The sequence below is a fragment of the Bubalus kerabau genome, chromosome 22, assembly GCF_029407905.1.
Source record: "Bubalus kerabau isolate K-KA32 ecotype Philippines breed swamp buffalo chromosome 22, PCC_UOA_SB_1v2, whole genome shotgun sequence".
Lineage (NCBI taxonomy): Eukaryota > Metazoa > Chordata > Mammalia > Artiodactyla > Bovidae > Bubalus > Bubalus kerabau.
The window spans coordinates 54507061-54515000 of record NC_073645.1 but is presented as its reverse complement, the minus strand read 5'-3'; positions in this window follow the sequence as shown (position 1 = coordinate 54515000).

The window sequence follows — 7940 nt, the reverse complement described above, 5'->3', positions numbered from 1 at the left end:
CCGTCCGGGGACCCGAAAAACACCGGGAACGCGGCCGGGCCACCAGGAAAACCAGCGCGGGGTCCCACCGCCACCCACACACGAGGGCGGTCCCGCGACACGCCTGGGACGCCGACCGGTCCCGGCTCTCCCCGGAGCGGGCCCCCACGACCCGGCCCCACCACCAGGGCCGGGGTGCCGCCCGGCCCATCTTCCTCCATCCGTCCTCGACAGATCCGTCTTCCATCTAGCCTGACACCCTGGGGCTCGACAGCCTGGGGGTCACGCTCTCAAGCGAGGCGGCCCCGACCGTGACCGCACGCCGCCACCGGCTGCGGCTCGTGGGGAGAGGGCGGGCGCGATAGGCTCTCCCTCACCACGGCTACGGGGCTGGGGAAGCCGGGGCCGACCGGGCGTCGCGCCCCCAACACCTCCCCGCCCTTGCCCCAAGGCTCACCACACCGCGGGGGCCGACCGCGCGCGCGCGCACACGGCACAACGCGCGCCCCGGTCCCCCGCCACCTGCCGGACGCCCGGCGGGGCCCAGCGGGACCCTCTCCCAACTCGAAGGGGGGAGGCGCGGGCCGCGGTAGGCAACGAGCGGCACACGGCCCCAACCGCGGGGCCGGCGCACCCGCCCCCTCACCAACCCCAGAGGGGAGGTGGGGGGGGTGTTCTGCCCACGTGCTCTGGCAGCCGCCACGGCGGCCACCGCGCACTCGGGAGGGGCAGCGGCTGGGGGGTCCGGTACCCCAAGGCTCCCTCTCGGATCGCTAGAGAAGGCTTTCTCACCGAGGGCGCGCCGCCCCTCACCCGGATCGTCTCTCTCCTTCGGGCCCGCGGAGGCGCTCCACGAGCCGCCAGTCCCCAGCTGGGCGGGAGGGGTCTGCGGTACAGGTAGGCGGGGCACCAACACAAGCGCGCCTGCGCGGCCACGGCCAGCGCAGAGCCCGCGTCCCGTCCCCTGCAAGGCCTCATCCGTCAGCCTCCACGACGAGGAGCACAGGCACGCCTCTCCTACCGCCTCGACCCCTCCTCCCGACGAGAGCCACTCACGGGACACGCACACACACCACCGCGGCGGGGACCCGAGGAGGACACCGGGGTTAAGGGAAACGACACCGCCGCTCGGCCTCAGGCACCTGAGGGACGACCTGGAGCGCTCCAGGGGCACCACCGAGGGACGCTCGCGCACCCGCGCGGGGAGGGGGGCGCGCAGCGCAGCAGCGGCAGAGCCCTCCCCACCGCGGGGAGAGCCGCTCGCAGAGCACACGCCGGGAAGGCGAAGCGAGAGCATCTGCTGTGTCAACAGACCCACGGCCCCCACTGACGCCCCGAGGCGGGGGACAGGAGACCGAAGGTCAGGGCCAGAGACCGCAACCCAACTCCTGCCTTCCTCACCCTCCACGACGGGCAGGGGGGAAAGACAGGCGAGGGGCCCCGTGAGCAGACCGAGAAGAGCGGACGCGTTCACCAGGAACGCCCGTCCCTCGTCTGGCACGGCTTAGGCCCGGCCCGGGAGAGCACGACCACACCACATCGATCGGTTGAGCCAAGGTGGAGCAGGGGGGGAGGCGCGGCGAGGACAGTCACCAGAGGGGCCCGCTTTAAGCCCCACCGGCAACCTCCGCCCCCCCACCTCGCCTCAGGCGAGAGCGGCCCACGACCCCAGGAAGAGAACGCCTGACACGTGGCCCGGAGCCCATAGGGCGGGGGCCGCATCTCAGCCTTCACCGGGTGCCCGCAGCGGGGAGCGCACAGGGTAGAAGACCCACAGCGCCTCGCCCCGCCACCCTCGGGTCGCCCAGAGACCGGAGGTGGCACCACGGGTCGGGTCAGCTAGACACCACCACCACCACCGCACGGGAGCCGGCGCACAGGCCCAGGCGGGCGGCTCCAGCGGCAAGGGCCGAACCGGGCACCAGCTGGCGGCCCGAAGGCTCAGAGCCCCGCGTGCATCTAGAGACCCAAAGTCCTCGGCGGCAGACACCGAAGGAGACCGTGTCAGCACTTACCTGGTGGTAAAAAAGGCCCATTAAGGGTGACGAAATGACAGCAGCCGACAGCGGGGCCCATCCACGACTCGCATGGAGGAACCCCGGAACCTTGGCCCGGCCACCTGTCCCCAGCGCTACCCCATAAACACCAGGCCCGGAGCTCTCTGCGTGGGGGGGGGGGGGGGGGGGGGCGGGTTCATCTGGTCGACCGGGGGGAGGGGAGCAGGGGGACGGGGCGTGTGGTGGCCCAAGTGGGGCCGCGGACACCCACCAAGGGAGAGGGAGCTGGCCCGGGGTGCCCTCCCCACTTCGCCCAAACCGGTAGGGGTACCGGTCCGTCGGAGTCTCCGAAAGGGGATTTGGCTTCAATGGGCATCAAGAAACAAGAAGAACGAACCGTCAGCGAGGCGCCTCCAACGAGACGAGCGGGCCCCGACCAGGGACCGCGCCCGGGGCCCAGACCGTCCTAGATGGGGCACCCAGGACGGCCCGAGCCGGTCCCCACCTCCTGACCGGGATTCAGGGAGTTGGGGAGGGGTGAGACAAAGTCACGTCCGACGACCGAGACCCACGAGGGCACGCTGAAGGGTCGAGCGCGCCCTCCCCGGCCACCCGCGGAAGCAGGGTCCGGTCCATCCCCGTCTCCGAACCCATCGAGACTTTGAAAAAGTAACAGCATGTGTGCCGGGAGACGCCTCGGCCACCGGACCCCACGGGGTGGGGTTGGGGGGGGGGGGTGGGGACCGCACACGCGCCCGCCTCTCCCCGTCAACCCTCACGACTCCGGCGGGCGGGTCCCCACCTCCGGAGTGCGACGCGGAAAGCACCTCGTTCAGAAAGCACCCGAGGGCCCGGACCCAGGTGCGCCCTCCGGCGACCTCCAAGCCACAGTCCGGGCCGGTCCCCACCTCCGGAGCGGGGCCGAGGGCGAAGCAAACGCTCCTGAGGGCGGCCCAGGAGGAGTCCGGACCGCCGAGCCCGAGTCCAGGCGCTCCGGGCAGGGAAGACCCTCTCCCTGCCCACCGCGGCGGCCCGTCCCTGGGAGGGTCCGGCCGGTCCGTCTCCGCGGCCACAGGGGCACGGGGAGATGCTGGTCGACCCGGTCCGGCCACCCCAGAGCCCGGCCCCGGAGCGCCGCGACGATCACCCTCCTCAGAAACCTAGAGAACCAATCTCCGGCGACAGCAGGACGTCCCTAGGCCTCGGCGCCACCGGGACTGTCGCCGCCAGCGTAGCCGGTGACTGAGAGCTCTGCCTCGGGCCCGGCTGCTGAGTCACAACCCTCCTGAAGGGCTCGCCGAAGCTCCGGAGGACGAGGGACAATATACAAGCGGCCGCCAGGTGGCTCCCGACAACCGGCTCGAACGTCCCGAGGACGGGTCGCTGTCGCCGGCCGCCGGGGACGCCACAGCGCCGGCCGCCCAAACGCCCGAGCTCGGCCCGGAGCCTCCGCCGCCGAGCGACGCGACGCGACCCCGGCCGCAGAGGAAGGGAGAGGAGCCGGGAGATCTCTCCCCTGGAGGCTGCCACGAAAGAGACGCGATCCCCCACGCGATTCCAGGGTGGTGGGGGGACATGCCACGGAGACGCAGGCGGGCGGCGGGGGCTCGGGGCGGGGTGGGCGGAGAGAGGGGCACCAGTGACATCCCAGGAACCCCCGGCCCCCCGGGCCCCCGAAAGAGGGGGGCGGGAGGGAGGGAGGGAGGGAGGGAGGGAGGGACCGGCAAAACGAAACCAGGCAAGCGCTGCTGAGAGAACAAAGCAGGACTTTCGAAAGCAGACACAGACACAGACACACAGACACAGACACGGACACGCAAGCCTAGGAGCAAGAAAGGAAAAGAAGGAGACACTCGGACCCCCCAAGAAGAGAAAACAAAACTCAACCTGGGTAGAGGCACCGTGACAAAGTCCAAAGACAGCACACACAAGCATGCGCGGGTGGGTGGGGAAAGTGCACTTGAGGTCAGGAGACCATGGATTTCAAACTCACTGGCCACAAACACCGGAAAGGCGGACGGCCCGGGAGGTCTGGTGGGGGGGGGGGGGGGGGGCGGCGGTGGCAGGGCTGCGGGGGGTGGCGGGAGGGGTGGGGGCTCGGGGGGGTGGGGGGTGGTGTTGAGGGGCGTGCTGGTGAGGAGGACCGGGTCCATAGGGATCCACTAAATAAACCCCGGGTCCCATGACAACAGCCAACTCAATGAATAAATACCTTTTTGACGTAGCTCAGGAACGAAATGAAACAAAACCACCAGGCAGGAAAGTCAAGTCGTAGAACTGTCCTGGCAGCTTAAAAGTCAGAGAGAGAGAGGGAGAGGGAGAGAGGGAGAGGGAGAGAGGGAGAGGGAGACAGGGAGAGGGAGACAGGGAGAGGGAGAGGGAGAGGGACAGAGAATGCATACACATGTGCATATACGCGTGTACATATGTATATGCACGCGTATTCGCGTCTATATAGACGTGCACGCATGCGTATACACACACACGTACGAAGGGCATGCTCACGTACACGCACGTGTCTGTGTGCGCACGTGTATGCCTAGGCATTTCTAGTGTGCGTGTATGCTTGCGTGTATATACGCATACAGAGGCCTCTATACACCTACGTACACGGATAGACACAGGCGTGAATACACGTGCTCACATGTGCAGAGACGTCGGGATACATAGGCACACACATACAAATACATGCGGACGTGTCAACGCATATAGATGCACACGTGTGTATACGTGTGATGTCTGCGCACAGGTGTGGATGCACGTCTATGCGTACCCATAGGTGCATGCTTGCATAGACACACATATCTGCGTGTGTATGTGCACACGTGTATGTACACATGTATGCATACGTACGGACGCATACGTAGACGTCTACATAGAGCATATGTACATCCACACAGACGTACGCGTGTCTATGTGCCTACATACGCACGTGTGTGTATGTGTGTGTATATATATATATGTGTATATATATATATATATATGTACACACACACGTAGACGTGCACCCATGTACGTATGTACAGGTGCCCGCGTGCATCCAGAGTGCCTATACACAGGTTGATGTGCATAGATGCGCACACATGTATACACGTACGCAAACGCGCGTGTGTATACATACGTGGACATATGCATCAGTGTACGTGTGCATCTATAGCCATGTGTCTGCGTGGATGTCTACGTGCGCGCGTGTGTGTTTATCTATAGGTGTATATACGTACATATATATACTCACAGACACACACGTACATACCCGGACGGAAACACACATCCGCGTGTGTGTGTGTGTGTCTGTCTGTCTGTCTGTCTGTCGTGTGCGCGCACACGCCCGTATATACGGGGAAAGCACAAGCATATCGCAAAAGGGGCTTTTCTGTCCAACACCGATCAAGGCGTCAGACACCTCAACCTCCAAAAGGGAAACAACCCCCGATGAGCGAAGTGGGCAGGAGGCCCGAACAGACCCCTTCCTTCCAAAGAAAGGTAGAACAGACAGACACCCAGAAGCACAAGGGAGAACACACATCCACGGCAGGGCTGGGCTGGGCTGGGCTGGGCTGGGCTGGGGCTGCTGGGGGTGGGGGCGGGCTCACGGAAGCACCCCCCCCCCCCCCGGGGCGTTTCCCTGGACAATGATCCTTCTCATTCGGAGGGGAAAGGCCCGGGAGCCGGGAATCGCTCTCACGACAGCAAGTTCGAACCCTCAGAGGACAGTGGCTCCTGATGGATCGAACGCGTCTTTTCTGCAGCTGAGAAAACTGTGGGCGGACTCAGAGAGATCAGATCTCATCCCCTGGCGCCTCACAGACAGAGAAACCACATCCCTAGGGAAAAGAGTCCTGCGATGTACCCTCCCCCAAAGATTCCCCCATTCGACCCAACCCAGCAACTCCACAGGGTGCCCACGGAGGGAGGGGACAAAGAAGATACGGACGTGTGTATGTGAGGGATCGACCCCTATCCCTAGGTAGACATCCGTTCACACATCATGCTAGAACTCTGTCTGTGTGCCTACGCCTGGATCTATTCACGTGCGCGCGTGCACACGGGCATGCAGACACACACACACACACACACACACACACACACACACACACACACACAGGAATGGGACTCAACCACCAGAAGGGAATGAAATCTCACAGTCTGCAGGAACCTGGAGAGACCTTTAGAGGGTATTATGCTACATGAAATACCTCAGATCAGTCGTTTCCATGCAGAACCTACCAAACCATACACCGTGAACAGAACAGAACCAAACAGAAACAGGCTCAGAGATACTACAAAGGAACACACGGGGGTCGGGGGGGGGGTGGGGGTTGGCCAGAGGAGGGAGGGGCGGGGGTTGGGGGTGGGAGAGAATGAGTGAGTGCCACTGGTGAGGGAGACAGACGAAGCGGTGCAACCTTCCACTTATGAAATGCATGAGTCGCGGGCACGTCTTGACACCAAATGGCAAATGTCATTTGCCGTGACACCAAGTGGTGACGGACAGTCACTAACTAGATGTATCCTGGTGATCGCTGTGTCATGTGCTACACGAAAACATCGTCTGTACAAGCTGAAAATTAAAGGGGGGAACGCCCCCCGCCCCCCGCCCCCCCCCCCCAAAATAAAAGGAAAGGAAGAAGGAGGGAAGGAAGGAAAGAAGGAAGGAAGGAAAGAAGGCAAAAGAAAAGGTTGGCAGTCAGTTAGACGTCTATTTGAGAAGAGTGGGACTTGTGTGTGTGGGGGGGGGGGGGGAGGGGGGGAGAAACTAGGGTGAGGAGGAGGAGAAAGAAAAGGACCCGATTGCCTTGAGGGGGAGGGGGAGATGAACGATCCCAAGAGTGGACAGGACGGTCAGGTGAGTGCCATAGGGAAAGGAAACGAAGCCAAGCAACCGAACACACTCCCCAAGGTGGCTTTGTTCAGTCCAAGATCAAGATGTGGACAGCACGGTGTCCTCCAGCACACAGCGATACACAGGCCTCACTCGGCAGGGGGAGTTCGGGATAACCCTGAACGCCGAAGCGGACAAAAGAAGCCGTCACGTTCATCCATGGCTGAAAAGTACCATGGTCCCACGACATTCCAAACTCCTCTCAAACCATTGGAAGACTCTCTCGCTCACTCGCCGTTCAAAATGTAGAGAACAGAAAAGGAGCGAAACGATGGTGGCTGGCTGGCTGGCTGGCTGGCTTTCCGTGAGAGTGTGATTAGGGAACACATGGACAGAAAAGCATCCGATTCACTTGTGTAAAGCATCTCTCTTGCCTTCTCGGGCCTGGTGTCTTTCCTCTGTCTGGATGATCCCCCTCCCCCCACCCCCCACCCCCCACCCCACTCCCAGCTTGAAGATCAGCCTCCAAAACGAAGCCCTTTGTGCTCTCCAGGTCCCGCCGCCACGATCTCTTCGGAGCGCCCTTCTGAAGGGGAACGTTTTCATCCACGTCATCGCCCTGAGACAGCTTCAGCCTGTCCCTCCCCTCCCCAACCCACCCCACCGCCACCCCCCGCCGCCCTCTCCCCCTCCTGCTCCTCTTCCCCCTCCTCTGAACTGTCGAGCTCCTCTCGCGCTGGCCTCTCACCCCACACGGGGTGGCAGTGTTGGCCTAGGTCTGCTCAGGTGTCTCCTAACAGCATCCAAGTGGACTTCCACTGTTTCTCGGCTGCGTCGTTCGGGGACCGTGTTTTTCCTGGCCTTGTCTGCGGGTGGGGGAGACCCGGACGGGCCGGGGCCAGGCGGGGTGGGGGAGCCTGCGTGTGGGGGGAAGGGTGGGGACAGAGAGGAGGAGGAGGAGGAGGAGGAGGAAGAGGAGGAGGAGGAGGAGGAACAGGGACACAGCTCCCCAGCGCCAGTGTGTGCCTGAGGCCTGGAAAAGAGATCACGCACCAGGCTGGCTCCGAAAAGGGGAATCGGTCAGGAGACCGGGCACGTTTGTTCTTCGCAGAGTCCCTGCGGATCGAACAGGCAGTGGCAAG